Raw genomic sequence first — 18,341 nt, 5'->3', positions numbered from 1 at the left:
TTGTCATAGGGATAAGTCTACATTTGTTTCACCTTGATGTATTTCCTAATATATGGTTCATTCTCTGGGGATAGTTTTTCATTCCTCTTTCATAAAATGTGGATTATAAGCACTCACGCCCCATGTAGTTTTTTTATTAGTTTGTGGCTGTGCTGCGTTTTCGTTGCTGCGTGGGCTTTTCTCTACTTGTGGCGAGTGAGCCTCTCTCTCGTTGCGGTGCACGGGCTTCTCATTGCGGTGGCTTGTGTTTCGGAGCACAGGCTCTAGCGTGGTGGGCTTCAGCAGCTGCGGCACAGAAGCTCAGCTCGAGGGCCCTAGAGTCTCAGACGTCAGTAGTCGTGGCCCGTGGGCTCTATAGAGTGCAAGCCCAGTGGTTTGCACTGAACCTGGTGCACAGGTTTAGTCACTGCAGTGTGTGGAATCTTCCCATACCAGGGATTGAACCCCTGTCCCCTGCACTGGCAGGTGGATCCTTATCCCCTGTACCACCATGGAAGTCTGAGTTTTTGTTTGTTTTTTTTTAATGAGGCATAAATGAGCTACTTCATATCAAATGTTTGATATGAGAACATAGTAGGCATCAAATAAATGGTAGCCGTTTTGATTTCTCTTACCCCAGATTTAAATTTCTTTCTTTTTTAAATCTTGAGTTTTGAGTTAATAATTTTGTTGACCAGCGAGGAGAGTTAAAAAATGATGTTGGTTTCATTTTCTTGATTATTGAAATATGAGCTAGTAATGAAAATAAGCAGAACATGTTAAGAGGTGGCAAGAATACACAGAAGAAGTGTACAAAAAAGATCTTCATGACCCAGATAACCATGATGGTGTGATCACCCACCTAGACATCTTGGAATGTGAAGTCAAGTGGGCCTTAGTAAGCATCAACACGAACAAAGCTAGTGGAGATGATGGAATTCCAGTTGAGCTATTTCCAGTCATAAAAGATGGTGCTGTTAAAGTGCTGAACTCAATATGCCAGCAAATTTCAAAAATTCAGCAGTGGCCACAGGACTGGAAAAGGTCAGTTTTCATTCCAATCCCAAAGAAGGGCAATGCCAAAGAATATTCAAACTACACAATTGCACTCTTCTCACACTCTAGCAAAGTAATGCTCAAAATTCTCCAAGCCAGGCTTCAACAGTTCGTGAACTGTGAACTTCCAGATGTTCCCGCTGGATTTAGAAAAGTCAGAGGAACCAGAGATCAAATTGCCAACATCTGCTGGATACGCCAAAGCCTTTGACTGTGTGGATCACAACAAACTTTGGAAAGTTCTTTAAGACATGGGAATACCAGACCACTTGACCTGCCTCCTGAGAAATCTGTATGCAGGTCAAGAAGCAACAGTTAAAACTGGATATGAAACAACAGACTGGTTCTAAATTGGGAAAGGAGTACGTCAAGGCTGCATATTTGTTATCCTGTTTATTTAACTTATGTGCAGAGTACATCATGCGAAATGCCAGGCTGGATGAAGCAAAAGCTGGAATCAAGATTGCTAGGAGAAATAATAACTTTAGATATGCAGATGACACCACCCTTACAGCAGAAAGCAAAGCAGAACTAAGCCTCTTGATTAAAGTGAAAGAGAAGAATGAAAAAGTTGGCTTAAAACTCAACATTCAGAAAACTAAGATCTTGGCATCCGGTCTCATCACTTCATGGCAAATAGATGGGGAAACAGTGGAAACCGTCAGAGACTTTATTTTTGGGGGCTTTTGGGCTCCAAAATCACTGCAGATATTGACTGTGGCCATGAAATTAAAAGACACTTGCTCCTTGGAAGAAAAGCTATGACCAACCTAGACGGCATATTAAAAAGCAGAGACATTACTTTGCCAACAAAGGTCCATCTGGTCAGAGCTATGGTTTTTCCAGTAGTCATGTATGGATGTGAGAGTTGGACTGTAAAGAAAGCTGAGCACCAAAGAATTGATGCTTTTGAACTGTGGTGTTGGAGAAAGCTCTTGAGAGTCCCTTGGACTGCAAGGAGATCCAACCAGTCCATCGTAAAGGAAACCAGTCCAGAATATTCATTGGAAGGACTGATGGGGAAGGTGAAGCTCCAATCCTTTGGCCACCTGAGAAGAACCAACTCATTGGAAAATACCCTGATGGTGGGAAAGTTTGAAGGTGGGAGGAGAAGGGGACGACAGAGGATGAGATGGTTGGATGACATCACCGACTTGATGGATGTGAGTTTGAGCAAGCTCTGGGAGTTGGTGATGCACCCTGGCGTGCTGCAATCCATGGGTTCACAATGAGTTGGACACGACTGAGAGACTGAACTGAATGAAAACAAATGACATGAAATTTGAAGGATGATTGAAATACAAATATAGACTGAATTATTGCAATATTTAAATTTCCTGAATTTGATAGGTGTACTATAGTTATGTAAGAGAATGTGCCTATTCTTAAGAAATGCACTGATGTGTTTGGGGTTGAAGGGATATGATGCCTGCAGATTGCTCTCAAATGGTTGAGGTAAAAAATGTGTATGTAGAGAATATGAAGCAGGTGCCGCTAAATGTTGACAACGATGGGTGTGGGTGAAGAATGGATAGGAGTTGTTTGTCCTATTCAACATAAACTTTTTTTTTTTTTTAGAAACAGTGAGATGGTGAAAAAAACATATAGCTGGAACTTATTCACCAGGTAAACCTACTGGTTCAATTAAGTTCTCTTAGAGCCTCCCATCAAAAAGTGGTTTCTATAGTAAATCCTTGTTTATATGTGATAGTGTACGTCTGTTAATCTCTTACTTCCAATATGTGCCCCCTTTCCCCCTTTCTCAATTGTGTCTGATTCTTTGTGACCCCGTGGACTGTAGTCCGCCAGGCTCCTCTGTCCATGGGATTTCCCAGGCAAGCACAGTGGAGTGGGTTACCGTGCCCTTCTCCAGCGGATCATCCCGATCCAAGTATTGAACCCGGGTCTCCTACATTGCAGGTGGATTCTTTACTTTCTGAGCTACAAAGGAAGCCCTTGCTTAGTATAATAATCTCTAGATCCATCCATGTTGCAGCAGATGGCATTGTTTCTTTCTTTTCTATGGCTGAGTAGTATCCCATTGTGTTTTTATACACACACTCCCCCACATCTTTTTCCACAGCACAGGCAGCTATAGTCAATATTTTATAATAACCTTAATGGAAAAGATTCTGTAAAAGAATATATATGTATATATAACTGAATCAAATGTTGCTGTTCACCAGAAAGTAACATGATATTGTAAATCAATTATACTTCAACTACAGAAAAAAAAAAAAAAAAAAAAAGTGAGTCCCTCCCTGTTAGAGAGTTTTCTGAGCTGCTCTCCTTTCCTACCCTTCAATTCTTCACTCCCGGGTACAGTTATTTGAAAAGTGGAACTTCTTAGCCCAGTGGTTAATGTTCCCGCTGTTTCATTTCCAACTCCAAATCATAGTCTTTTGTTCCTGACATTATAATCATCACCACAAGTGGCTAATTGTGATGTCACAAACAGGGGATTATGACTCAAATGAGGAAAAAACAGCAGGGGTGGATTAATTTCTAAGCAACGAAGAAGATTCTGTTTGGTGCAAATGCCCCAGGGTAATAAAATTGAAAACCAGAAAAAGGCGAGAGGAAGACAAAGCTGAACATATGTGATCTATTAGCCAAATTGCCTTTGAGTGGAAAGCTTTCTTCCCCTCCTTACTTAATTTTCCATGTGGTGTGAATAGCTCCTCTATGGCAGATAAATGGATTTGTTTTTAGGTCTAACGAAGCTCAAGGTGTCTTGCTGACTAATTACAGGGATGTCACACCTGGGCTGAAAAAGTGAGTCATTACGGAGCCATCGAGGTGTGTTTATTTTCCGTAAAGTGGAGTTGCTCTTTGCAGTCTGCATCAGAAAAGTCGGGCTATAAAGATGAGCACAATGGCTGCAGACAGCTGGGCTGAGCATTGACAGCCGGCCCAATCTGGAAGCCCGGGCACTTATGGCCACAGCAAAATGAGAATGACACCCGTCGCTCAGGCTCAGGACAGTTTTCTGAATGGGTGACATGTAAATGAAGCGGTGATAACAGCTGTTGCTATGGATTGGCCTAGAATTAGTAGTCAATTCTCCATGGAACTGTAATTTTCAATTCCAAGTCAAGGATGTATTTTTTTCCCCTTTTAGGAAATGTGTGGTTCCCATGCTCTTTGGTTAACCAACATCCAAATTCTGCTGCAAATGACAGTTAACAGCTCCTTTATCCCTGGGGTTGTTTGGCTGTCTCAGGAGTACTTTTGAAATTTGTGGCCTTTTTAAAAACCATGGTTTGAGTAGCCAAACTAAACTGGAAATCCCTTTGAATCCACCCCCCCCCCCCCCCCCAATCAGAGGACATCACGTTCCCTTCTCCTGTCTGTTAAGGTCCGTTGTGCTTTTGAAACCCTCTCTCCAGTTAGGACTTAACCCTCTTCTGAATTTTGGAAGCCGTCTTGAAAAACACCGAGGGAAGAGTTGAGGCTGTGGTTTGGCATCAAGTGAGCAAATAAACCCACATTTAAAAAACATGGTAAATTTAGTTATAAGAAAGACTTCCTATTTGAGTCTAGGCATTTAATAACAACCTTGCTGCACAAAGTAGAAATTATGTGATTATTATCTTGGGGCTGTGATTAGAATATGTTGTTATATTGGTGACGTTTACAAACGTTGTAACTTCATCCGTGGTTTAGATGAGACTGCTCCGTGGTACCGCAGACACAGCGTGACTTGGTCTTGTCGTCCACACTGTTGTGACATTCTCCGGGGACATAACAGCCATGAGAAACCAGGCCTCCACTTGCCACTGTTTTCTCCTGACTTCTGGAGTGACTGGAGATGTTTTCTGGATTTTCCAGAGCAGCTCAAACAGAAGGGTTGCTTTCTGGCTTATGAGGCCATGGCCATCTCGCCTGTTTCTCAGGTGGGTGTGCGGTTGGGGTGTTGGGGCAGTGGTGGTTTTACCTGCTGGTTCCCTATTAGCATGCAGTGGTCAGCGTGCAGGGCTGTGGCTGTGTGTCCTTTGGGAAGTGGCCGGCTGGTCTTTCAAGTGAACCTACGTTTAGTTTTTCCTTGGAGGATTTTGTTTGGAGCATTTAAGGCTCTTCAAATATACAGTCATTTGAGTGTGGGTTTTCTGTGAGCCAGTAGTTACCCCACTCCAGTGAGTTTAGGGAAAACACAGGAAACGTGTCCAAGTCCAGAGGGGCTCTCTCTGCATGTGACAGGAGCTTCCAGACCTGGTTCCTATTGTGGGAAGTCTCACACCAAGTACTGCAGGGAAAGGAAGAGTCACAAAAATGGTGGCCTCCCATCCGGGAGTGGTCACAGCTCCGAGCGGGAGCCCAAAGTAGACCATGGGAGACCTCTCAGAACAGGTTCAAAACCAAGAGTCAGCAAATGTGGATTAATGTAGATTGCCTGTGAGACTCCAGGGATTTGAGGATTTCAGTTTTTTTGAGAAGGATTCCTGGAGTAACTGGGTTTGGGTGAGTGAAAGTGAAGTGGCTCATTTGTGTCCGACTCTTTGCGACCCCATGGACTGTAGCCTACCAGGCTCCTCCATCCATGGGATTTTCCAGGCACGAGCACTCGAGTGGGGTGCCATTTCCTTCTCCAGAGGATCTTCCTGACCCAGGGATTAAACCTGGGTCTCCCGCATTGTAGGCAGACCCTTTACCATCTGAGCTACCAGGGAAGTCCTAGGGTTAGGGTACCAAGTTTTTAAAGACTTTGTAGAATACAGTGAAGATGGTCATGATCTATGTCACCAGAGGCGTGAGTTCCTTCTCTGCAGTTGACTGAACCTGAGACACATTATTTAACTTAAATCTAGTCTTCTGGAGGTGATACTCTCCACCCCACCCTCCCATTTTGTCTCTGTTTCCCTGTTTCTACTCCCTCTCTTGTTCTCTCTCTTGAACGCAAGAGTACCTACCTGCCCCGTAAGGTGATTTTGATGATTACTTGGGCCAGTGCCTGTGATGAGTTGGGCAGAGTGCCCGCACTTATTAATTGAGAATTTGGCATTATCGGTGGATGCAGAAAGTGGGCAAGATTGGGAAGCTGGCATGTATAAACAGGAGTGCTCATGAAGAAGGCTGAGACTGAGAGCCCTATTGTGGAGGGCAGGTTAGCTCGGTTAGAAAGGAAGATCTGATGAGGAAGGTGAGTAGGGTTTGGTGTAGATGGAGAGGGTACCCTTGATGAACCCAACAGGGTACCCTATTCATCAGTTCAGGGGTGTAGATGCTGAGCTCCTGGTGCAAGGAGTTCACAGTGGGAGAGGGGGAGTTAGTTTGCGACAGATAAAGGGACAGGAGGCAAGATTGAATAGGGAGAGCCTCCAAACTCACTGCAGGCCTGACACAGTGCCAGCCCACCCCATGGGAAACTCTGGAGAAAAGCTGGCTCACTGTTTATTATATGAGTACAGCTTTGGGCAGAAATGACCAAGCCCCAGTACCCCCACCCTCTGTAGCCCCTTGTCTTGGCCCCAAAGTTGCTTGGATCTTGAAGGCATCTTGTAGCCGAGTAGCAAGTTTTTCCTTGACAGGGTTTCCAAGCGGCAGGCACCCCCTCCCAATCCTCCCCGCTAACTGTAGCTACTCTACCATCTATACTGGAGTCTCTGTTCTGTCTTAGTTCCATCTTGTTTATCTCCTTCACAGCCTTTTATCATCAACTGTAATAAAAATTGTGTACACATCATCTTTCCTATCAGAGCGTGGCCCCGTGCCTGTCTAACTGGTTGCTGGCACACCTTACGGGCACAGAGTGAGCATTTCTGGGTAGCTGGGCATCGAATGGGTCAGGTGTCTGATTGCCACGCTCTCTTCTTTGGGCTTGGAAGGATTCCTTACCTGTTGTTGAAGGCAGCCGTTGGGAACTCTGGCTCAGCTTCATGGGATGGTGCTTTGTGGTTGTCTCGTTTAATCCTCCCTGCATTCCAGCAAGGGGAGGGGCCAGCTTGTAGTTGTTTAGTAGAAGGATACATGCCTGTGTGACCACTTTATGGAGGAGGAAACTGAGTTTAGAGAACTTTGATATTCGGACTCTCCAGGGTCACTCAGCTTAGGAGTGGCAGAGATGGGACTTCAGCTCTTTGTGCCCACGAGTACTGTGATCTGCATTGCTCTGCTGTCTTGAAGCAGATGGGATTGGGAGTTAGTGGAAGGAAGTGAAGGAAGTTTTGGTCCACACCAGTTCCCTGAACCTCTCATTGTTCTCTGTGCATGCATAGCTTTTTCGGATTGACCTCTGCTGTGAATAGCTGGTGAGACTGTGGGGACTTGGGTAACCTGAGATGTCACTAGCAGGGATTTGAGGTTGGTATGGTTTCTATGAAAGCATTCGGCTATATTCATCACCATTATACATACACATGACCTTTTATCCAGCAACTGTGCCCCCAGGTGCTTTTCCTGCTTGTGATCTTCCACAAGTGCAAAATGACTAATTTCAGGGTGATTCACTGTAGCAGTCTTTGGACTTGAAGAGGTTTAGAAACAACCTGATAGCCCATTACTAGGGGCCGTTTTAGTAAATTGTTGTTTACTCTGTCAGTCATGTCTGACTTTTGCGATCCCGTGGACTAGGCCGTGAGGCTCCTCTGTCCGTGGGTTTTCCCAGGCAAGAATACTGGAGTGGGTTGCCATTTCCTTCTCCAGGAGATGTTCCTGATCCAGAGACTGAACGCATGTCTCCTATACTGACAGACGGATTCTTTACTGCTGAGCCACTGGGGAAGCTCGTTTTATTAAATTGTGGTAAGCTAAATAATGGCATATATGTCGCTGTTACAGTCAGTTAAGTAGCTCTATATGAATGGATACATATATTTATCCAAATACCCCTATCTTTATTTCCCTGCATATCTTGTTAATTGGTGTGGGGGTGGGGGGAGGGGGGAAGCAAGGTCCATAACAGTACTTGGATTAGGTTATTTTTCCCTAGCATCTTGGTAGTAGGTGTTGCCATCAGGGATGTATTGGAAGGAGGTGAGGGAAGAAGAGAAAGTATCCACTGTCGATTTTGACTTTGACTTTTTAAATATATGTGTGTATGATCCATTCAAAAAACTTCAATTAAGAAATCTGCCCAAACTAACCAACCCAAAATGAATTAGGTATTGACCATTAAGACTAAAAAGAAATCATAAAAAGTTGATCAGTTAGACATTGACATAAAAGGAAAGCTCCCTTTATTTCCTGTTGAAGGAAAAGCATCATGGAGATTTTCACCAAATTTGGAGGAAATACTGGGAATAATTCCACTTGAAAATCTTTTTATCTGGCTTGTCTGGAATGTGCTCTGGGAGACCTTCAGTGGCACCTCAAACTGGAATGTAGCCATTTCCCAGGGTGCTAACAGACCCAGATTTGCAGTGGAGGGTCATGTGCTGTCTGTGCTAGTTCTGTTCAAGATAACAATGGTTAATTCCGGGCTGGGTGGGGCTGTCTACCATCCAGATGTGTCTCTCAAGACCATAAATGGACTTTTGGGTGGACATTAGGGAACCAGGCCTGACCTGAGTAGAGGTGGCTTTGGGACCCTTCTTCTTTTTTTTTTTTTTTAATTTTTAAATTTCTTATTGAAGTGTAGTTGATTTATACGTATATATGGGGGGAGCTCATTGGAGGGACTGATGTTGAAGCTGAAACTGCAATCCTTTGGCCACCTGATGCGGAGAGCTGATTCATTTGAAAAGACCCTGACGCTTGGAAAGATTGAGGGCAGGAGGAGAAGGGGACGACAGAGGATGAGATGGCTGGATGGCATCACCAACACAATGGACATGGGTTTGGGTGGACTCTGGGAGTTGTTGATGGACAGGGAAGCCTGGCGTGCTGTGGTCATGGGGTTGCAAAGAGTCGGACACAGCTGAGTGACTGAACTGAACTGAACTGAACTGATGGGGCTTCCCTGGGAGCTCAGCTGGTAAAGAATCCTCCTGCAATGCAGGAGACCTCACTTCAATTCCTAGGTTGGGAAGATCCCCTGGAGCAGGGCATCACAACCCACTCCAGTATTCTTACCTCGAGAATCTCTATGGACAGAGGAGCCTGGCAGGCTACAGTCCATGGGGTTGAAAAGAGTTGGACACAATTAAGCGACTAAGTGCAGCACAACGAAGCATATATATATATATATGGATATACATATATATATATGGACTGCAGCATGCCAGGCTTCCCTACAGGCATGCTGCAGTCCATGGGGTCACAAAGAATCAGACATGACTTAGCAGCTGAACAACAACAAAATATATATATATATATATATACACACATACACACACACACATTCTTTTTATACTCTTTTCGATTATGGTTTATCATAGAATCTTGAATATATCCTATGTGCTATACAGTAGGAGCTTGCTGTGTTCCATTCTATATGTAAAAGCTTACATCTGTTAATCCCAATCTCCCATGTTATCCCTCTCCCAGCCCCCTCCCCATTGGCATCCACCAGTCTATACTCTGTGTGGGACCCTTTTGGAAGTTATTGGTTGATGTTACTTTCTTCTCCCAAACAAAGTGACTGCGATGAAAAGAAAATGAAATAGTGAACTTTCCTATTTATACAAAAGTATGAAAAAGAATGAGAAGTTAGGAAAGCATGAACTGTTTCTTAAGTAGGACTTCACAGCTTCATTGGTCATAGAAATCTTTTTATTAACACATTAGACAAATTCTTTAGAGGCCAATTTGCATTCACTTAGAGAAACATTTGCGGGGGTGGTGTATACTATGCAGCCATACCTGCTGCTTTTTGGGAAATCAATTTGTTTAATAGCTCTCAAACTATGACAGCTTTATGGTAGGATTATGACTTTTTTTGTTTCCATGTCTGCTCAAGGGCTAACAGAATAAGACAGTTTAATCACATGCCATTATGTTGATAGGGGTGTGGGAAGCTCAGATGAGCCTCCAGAAGTGGAATTGGGTACCCGGCTTTTACAATCTGGTTCTTAGCAGGAGTGGTTGAAGTACAGCTCCTCGATAATTACATGGTTTGGGGATGTACCCACTGAGGCCCTTTTTCTAAGGGGATCTGACCTTACTGAGCTGTGGCTGACATCAGCTTCTCTACCCAGGGCCCATGGAGGTGGTTGTCAGGGATCGTGTGTTGCTGATGCCAGAAGCTTAGCTTCTGTGTATTTGTGGGCGTGCTTAGTCGCTCAGTCGTGTCCGACCCTTTTGTGACCCCATGGACTCCAAACCAGGCTTCAGCAATACGTGAACCATGAATTTCAGATGTTCAAGCTGGTTTTAGAAAAGGCAGAGGAACCAGAGATTAAATTGCCAACATCCACTGGATCATCAAAAAAGCAAGAGAATTCCAGAAAAACATCTATTTCTGCTTTATTGACTATGCCAAAGCCTTTGACTGTGTGGATCACAATAAACTGTGGAAAATTCTGAAAGAGATGGGAATACCAGACCACCTGACCTGCCTCTTGAGAAATCTGTATGCAGGTCAGAAAGCAACTGGACTGTAACAGGAACTGGACATGGAACAACAGACTGGTTCCAAATAGGAAAAGGAGTACGTCAAGGCTGTATATTGTCACCCTGCTTATTTAACTTATATGCAGGGTACATCATGAGAAACGTTGGGCTGGATGAAGCACGAGCTGGAATCAACATTGCTGGGAGAAATATCAATAACCTCTCATATGCAAATGACACCACATTTATGGCAGAAAGTGAAGAACTAAAGAGCCTCTTGTTGAAAGTGAAAGAGGAGAGTGAAAAAGTTGGCTTAAAGCTCAACATTCAGAAAACGAAGATCATGGCATCCGGTCTCATGACTTCTTGGGAAATAGATGGGGAAACAGTGGCTAACTTTATATTTTGGGCTCCAAAATCATGGCAGATGGTGAGTACAGCCATAAAATTGAAAGACGCTTACTTCTTGGAAGGAAAATTATGACCAAGCTAGACAGCATATTCAAAAGCAGGGGCATTACTTTGCCAACAAAGATCCATCTCATCAAGGCTATGGTTTTTCCAGTAGTCATGTATGGATGTGAGAGTTGGACTAGAAAGAAAGCTGAGTGCCGAAGAATTGATGCTTTTGAACTGTGGTGTTGGAGAAGACTCTTGAGAGTCCCTTGGACTGCAAGGATATCCAACCAGTCCATCCTAAAGGAAATCAGTCTTAAGTGTTCATTGGAAGGACTGATGCTGAAGGCGAAGCTCCAATCCTTTGGCCACCTGATGTGAAGAGCTGACTCATTGGAAAAGACCCTGATGCTGGGAAAGATTGAGGGCAGGAGAAGAAGGGGACGATAGAAGAGGAGATGGTTGGATGGCATCACTGACTCCATAGAGATGAGTTTGGGTAAACTCTGGGAGTTGGTGATGGACAGAGGGGCCTGGCGTGCTGCAGTCCCTGGGGTTGTGAAGAGTCAGATACGACTGAGCGATTGAACTGAACTGAACTGGACTGTAGCCCGCCAGGCTTCGCTGTGGATGGGATTTTCCAGGCAAGGATACTGGAGTGGGTAGCCATTCCCTTCTCCAGGGGATCTTCCCGACCAAGGGAGCAAACCTGTGTCTCCCACGTTGCAGGTGGATTCTTTACCGTCTAGCCACCACGGATGCCTGCAGCTTCTCCGTCCAGTGGTGCCAAATCAAATCTCAGAGACAGAGTTTTAGGTGAAGTAGAAGTGGGTAGCTTTATTACTTTACCAGGCAAAGGAGGCCACAGTGGGTTAATGTCTTCAAAACTGTTGTGTCCTAACTTGCAGAAGATAGTGAGAAGTTTTATAGTAACTGTGCAAAGAGGGCGTGACCAGCTCATGGCCGTTCTTCTGATGGGTTGGTGATGAGGTAAGCAGGAGTCAACATCATCAACCTCAGGTCCTACTGGTTTGGGGTCTGCATTCTTGTGGATAGCATACCATCATTAATCATTACCTTTTCCCTTTGAGAAGGGGTTTCAGTATCTGCAGAACAGCTCAAAGATATTGTTGTGAGTATCTGTTCATGGGGCAACAGGATCTTGTTCCAAGGCTGGTCTTGACTGTTTCTCCCTGGTCTTGCATCCCCTTCCTTCACTAGTTAACAACTGCTTGACTCTGCCCACTGGAACCCAGGGAAGGTCATGGAGGCTGAAAGAAGGCTGTTTGCTGTAATCAGAGAAATGGGGGACACAGAAAGTCTTTGTTCCCAGGAGCCCCACAGGGCCCTGCATGGTATCATTGCCAGCTGGGGATGCTGTCAGCAGAGAGAACCCTCCCTACGTCCCCAGAGTAATCCATATTTTCTGCCAGATTTGTATTATTTACTGGGGATTAGGCAAAGACCAGGATTTAGACCAATCTTGCCCTGGAAAATAGTTACCTAACCTCAGGTCACAAAAGGGCTGTGTCCTGACCAACCTAGGGAGCAGGTCCCCAAGTTGCAACCTAGACTCTGTATCCAGGAGTTTGTCATCCCAGCTGGGGATCTTTGAGGAATGAGAGCAGGGAAAGCATGAGCTCATCAGAGGCCCCGATTCCTTGGCCGCCTCCATCTTTGCAGTGACTCAGAGGCTGCCAGCCAGGAAAGTGGTCTTGACCTTGTCAGTGATTAGCCATGCAGTGGGGGAAGGCCCTTTGTGTTTCCCTCTGGCCTGGGGCTCTTTGATGGATTTGTTATTCAGTCGCGCAGTCGTGTCTGACTCTGAGACGCTATGGATTGCAGCATGCCAAACTTCGCTGTCTTTCACCATCTCCCAGAGCTTGCTCAAACTCATGTCCATTGAGTCAGTCATGCCATCCAACCATCTCATCCTCTGTCGTCCTGTTCTCCTCCTGCCTCAGTCTTTCCCAGCATCAGGGTCTTTTCCAATGGATCGGCTCTTTGCCTCAGGTGGCCAAAGTATTGGAGCTTCAGCCTCAACCTCATTGGTGCCATCTGATCTGGCTACTCACTGAAAGGGATGTGGGCAGCTCCAGATCCAGTCCTCCATTCCTAGTGTTTTCCTTACCAAATGACACAACTCGTATGTTTGCAGAATTCAATTGTGAGTGGCCTTGTCAGCTGCTACTTTAAATTCTGTGTCCTTTTCCTTTTTCTGGGTCATTGCCTAGTAAATGGCAACATTGCCATACCCTAGCTTTCTTTTTCTAGGTTGTTTTGTGTGAGGCTTGTCCATAGCAGAAATCTTAGGATGGGTTGACCTTGACTTCTGCCTGCAGAATTCATGAACTGTCCTACCTTGATTCTCAGTGCATCAGGGAGAATATCCTAACGTGTTTGGTGTAACCTTTCACTTTACTGAGAGGACAGAGGTTGAGGGGGTTTGGCAGTGGACCCTGCCATGGGTTAGGGAGCCCGTGTTGGTACATTACACCTTCCTCAGCCCTGGGATTCTGAATCCTGTTTGAGGACTTTTATTATCATAATCATCCACCACGCTGGGCTTTATGTTCTAGGAATGAAAATTATATTTACCATTAGGCTTGGGAAAACATTTTGCAATTCACATTTGCAGCTCCTGTAACAAAGATCCCCAATGCCAGCCAGAAGTGATTTGATGATTGGCATTACCTATTTGGGGGAATGATTAATATAACTCTATCATCATCATCTATCTATCAATGATAATATAACTCTATCATCATCTGTAATAAAGAGTTGAAACTCTGGATACATTCACACACGTGTGTGTACCCACACACGCACACCATGACAGTTTGTTTACTGAATCTTAGAAAAACTCTAGAAGGATTTTCAGTAAGACTACATGCATATTTATGATAGTTTGTGGCATACATGAAGTTCACTGTGGAGGGGGCATTGGGAAAGCACCCCCAAATAAATAGATAATCAGTTTTCCTCTAGGGCAGCTGGAAGGGAGTGAGACTCAGTGTGAGGCTGATGGTGACTGCCCGGCTGGGAAGCCTGGATCTCTGTGATGTGATGCTGACACCATAGTGTCCTTGGAAATTTAGGCACCAGAGCTGAAGTGTCAAGGGCAAATGTGAACGACAGGCATTGATTTGCATTGTATCTACTTCTCTCAGGGGGCATTTCTGTGTCGCATCAGAAATTCTAGTCTTTCTATTTATTGACAGTGAATAATTTTCTCAAGCAATGAAGGCGAACAAGCTGGTAACAATAATCACAGTGATGACAGAAAAGTCTTTCTCCTTGTAGAGTGTACTTACTCCATCATCGAATTATTTGATCAGAGAGCTTGAGGGTTCAACCAGCTTTTAATTATTTTTACTGGAAGGGTTTTAGGAAAATCAGTTTGTGTTTTGAAAAAAATTCTCCAGCTATGAAGTGGGGTTAGAATTAGTGTTCCTCTTAGATGCTTGGGATTGAAAGCACATCGGCAGAAGGCTCATCAGTCAGGGAAGGGGCGTGCCTTCTGTGTGCGTGTTTCTTGCCTCCCTCGGGGCACTGTCCAAACCCTCCCTGGGCTAGGTGGTAAGGGAGAACTTTGCCAGGCTTTGTTCTGGCATTCGTCCCAATCGGGCAGTAGACTACACTTGTCGTGACAACTTGACCAGCCTCTTACTGTTTGCAGCAGATGGCTTTGAATGCACGTGTGGTTTGGGTGGTTGCTGTTACTTTTTGTCAGTGCAGAGGTTCCTTGGTTCTTCCAGGCCACTAAAGCCAAGAAGGGAGAGAGAGTGAGATGGCAGAAAGCCACGAAGGGGCAGAGTCACATTCCTTTCCTAGGGTTGATTTCAGGGAAGTCCATCAACCTATTCTCTCCAGGACAAGAGGCAATTGCTTCATTGTCCCTGTGCTTGATGGGGACACGTGGTACGCACACCAGCTGTTTCAGGACCTTGTCGTTCTTGTTTTCCATCTCCTGGACATCTGATACATGCAAAGTGGAGGAAATGTGCAAAACAGTGGAAGGTGGGTTGAGCGAACACAAACAAAACCAGGCAGAGCCTGGGACCCTAAAACCACTCTGTGTTTTCACTCTTCTGGTCCATGAAATGTTGAATTGATGCTTCCTTCTCCTAATCACCAGTCATCAAGGCCAGCACTGTGCTGTTTATAGGTTACACATCTTAAGAGAAAACGATACACTCAGTTTCTGGTAGTTGACTCCAGTTCTCTTTGAAATGTCCTTCAAAGTATTTGACTGGAAACAAAGCTCTTTGAGTTAGAACAACCCTCTGTTGGCTTTTTAGCTTGTGTCAGGTTTTTGCTAGGAAATACGTTTTTTAAAGGAAATTAATAGACGATACTCAATGCTTGGCAGTTTTAGATTTAAGCACTGTCTTCGTCGAAAGCCACACTAGTATTTTGTGTTTTTTTTTTAACTTAAGATGAAACTGCTTAGAGAATGATTGATTTTTGTAGAGAATTGCTGTGTTTTTACATTGACAAAATCACTCTTATCTGTCAATATAGGAATGATTAAATAAAATATGACAACAAAAATGTGGAATATTAGGCACTTTCAAATGACATTAGTCTGTGTATACTGACTTGGAAAAATTACTATATTGTTGGATGATAAAAGCAACTTGTACAATATAGAGTATAATCCTATTTGTGTTTTTAAAAGGGTTGTGAAGACCAGCCTATATATGTATATGTATTTCTCTGTGTGTATTTGTGTATGTATTGTAATCATACACAAATTTATGTGTATATATTTGTGTGTGTATTTGTAAACACTCAGCTATAAACTAAACTGTATCCTTTCAGAAACATGAAACAACATTGAATAGAAGGGGGCAAAGGGTGGCCAACATGCTTCATTTGGACCTGTGTATTGTCCTAATGTTGCGCAGTGCGGATATATTTATTCACCATTGTTGTTCAGTCGATAAGTTGTGTCTGACTCTTTGCAACCCTGTGGACTGTAGCCTGCCAGACTCCTCTGACCTCCACTATCTCCTGGAGTATGCTCAGATTCATGTCCATTCAGTCGGTGATGCCATCCAACCATCTCATCCTCTGCCACCTTCTTCTCCTTTTGCCTTCAATTTTTCTTCCCAGCATAAGAATCTTTTCCATTGTGTTCCTTCTTTGCATCAGGTGGCCAAAGTATTGGAGCTTCAGCTTCAGCATCAGTCCTTCTAATGAATATTCAGGGTTGATTTCCTTTAGGATTGACTAGTTTGATCTCCTTGCAGTCCAAGGGATTCTCAAGAGTCTTTTCCAACACCACAGTTCAAAGGCTTCCCTGAAGGCTCAGTGGTAAGGAATCCTCCTGTCAAGCAGGAGAAGTAGATTCCATCCCAGGATCGGGAAGATCCCCTGGAGAAGGAAATGGCAGCCCACTCCAGTATTCTTGTCTGTGAAATCCCATGGACAGAGGAGCCCTGTAGGCCACAATCCATAGGGTTGCAAAGAGTCGAATGCAACTGAACAACAATACATGTATATACTCAGTTCAGTTCAGTTGCTCAGTCGTGTCTGACTCTTTGCAACCTCAGGGACTGCAGCACGTCTGGCTTCTCTGTCCATCACGAACTCCCAGAGTTTACTGAAACTCATGTCCATCGCGTTGGTGATGCCATCCAACCATCTTATCCTCTGTCATCCCCTTCTCCTCCTGCCTTCAATCTTTCCCAGCATCAGGGTCTTTTCCAATCAATGAGTCAGCTCTTTGCATCGGGTGGCCAAAGGACTGGAGTTTCAGCTTCAGCATCAGTCCTTCCAATGATATTCAGGACTGATTTCCTTTAGGATGGACTGGTTGGATCTCCTTGCAGTTCAAAGGATTCTCAAGAGTCTTCTCCAACATCACAGTTCAAAAGCATCAGTTCTTCAGCTCTCAACTGTCTTTTATAGTCCAACTGTCACATCCATACATGACTACTGGAAAAACCATAGCTTTAACTAGACAGACATTTGCTGCTGCTAAGTCGCTTCAGTCGTGTCCGACTCTGTGCGACCCTATAGACAGCAGCCACCTGGCTCCCCCATCCCTGGGATTCTCCAGGCAAGAACACTGGAGTGGGTTGCCATTTCCTTCTCCAATGCATGAAAGTGAAAAGTGAAAGTGAAACCACTCAGTCGTGTCCGACTCTAGCGACCCCATGGACTGCAGCCTAGCAGGCTCCTCCGTCCATGGGATTTTCTAGGCCAAAGTACTGGAGTGGGGTGCCATTGCCTTCTCCAAGACAGATCTTTGTTGGCATATAAATTCTGGAAAGTATCCCAACAAGACTAATGCTGTCAGTAGTTTGTCTTTGGTTACCATTTGGGTTCCCACCAAGAACAGATAGAACACCAAGTATTTTTGGGTAATTTTAATACGTTGAAGGGCAGATGGGGCTTTGCTAAGAGCTGGTAGGTATATTGGAATACTATTAATAAAGAGGAATGATCTTTGAAGCCCGACTCATAATGAATTTACTTGGGGGAACAGAAGTGGAATATTACTTCATGTGCAGATTGAAATACTTTTTAGGTTATGAAGACTGCATAAGATAAGAAAGATAAAGAATGAGCATTGCATTTGATATTTATAGTTATTTTTCCTTTTGTACATTCCAGTGCCAAACTGTGAATAATATATGATAAACAACAAATTTTCTTCTGCTCACATACAGTGTCCTGTCTTTTAAGGATTCAGCTGCCCTTCAGTATATATGGTGCTACTTAATGGTTTGATACAGAGTTTTGTGTTGTACATAAGTTGCAAAATAACATTTTTAAAATTTGAAAAGATAGAGAACTGGCAGTTTGTAAGACACAAGGAGTTGAAATTTAGGTGGTGCTAAAGGTCATGCCTTACAGATTTGGACAAATCATTGGTCAAGTCTCCCTTGTACAACTTGCAGTACATTCTTGTAATAAGGTTTCAGCTGGAGGTTTTCAACTATGAGGTGTGATTAAAGAAAATCACTTGACTGTATACAGTTGATGTGAGTATTACGTGAAGTAATGTACAACATAAGTACAGTTTATGGCAGTGTTGTTGATAGCTATTAGCCTGCTATTACACTGGAAATGATCAGAAGTGAAAAATTCTTGGCAAATGTTAGCTACTTCTGTGTAAGCACATGTAAAACTTAAGAGTATGGTGTACATTTTATTCAGTATCTTCACAGTCCTTTCGTTAATCATTGTTTTTATAGCAATAGGATATGATGTGAGACTAAGAATTTTTATTAATTGGTTGCTATTCCTTGGAATCAAAATGAAGAAAAGATTAACAGTGAAAGAATATTAAAAATGCAGTTTGCTCATTTGTTACATTAGGTGATTCAGTTTTATGGAGAGGTAGGCTTTGCATTAATGTCCAGCTATTTAGCATGATGTATAAATGATTAATATATGAGAAATTCTGAATTTAGTACCTGTCCAAAACTTGTTAGAATAGATGATTTTTATGTTTCCATTAGGTTTTG

The 18,341-nt window shown here is 43.7% G+C and overlaps 1 protein-coding gene across 4 annotated transcripts in view; it reads left to right on the top strand.

Moving 5' to 3' along the window:
* PTPRG (protein tyrosine phosphatase receptor type G) overlaps nt 1–18,341 on the top strand; it is a 774,504-nt gene that overhangs the window by 122,418 nt on the left and 633,745 nt on the right.

This window comes from Bos taurus, chromosome 22 (assembly GCF_002263795.3).
Source record: "Bos taurus isolate L1 Dominette 01449 registration number 42190680 breed Hereford chromosome 22, ARS-UCD2.0, whole genome shotgun sequence".
Taxonomy (NCBI): Eukaryota; Metazoa; Chordata; class Mammalia; order Artiodactyla; family Bovidae; genus Bos; species Bos taurus.
Note: the sequence above shows the minus strand (reverse complement) of the source record. Positions and strands in the feature narration are given on the sequence as shown.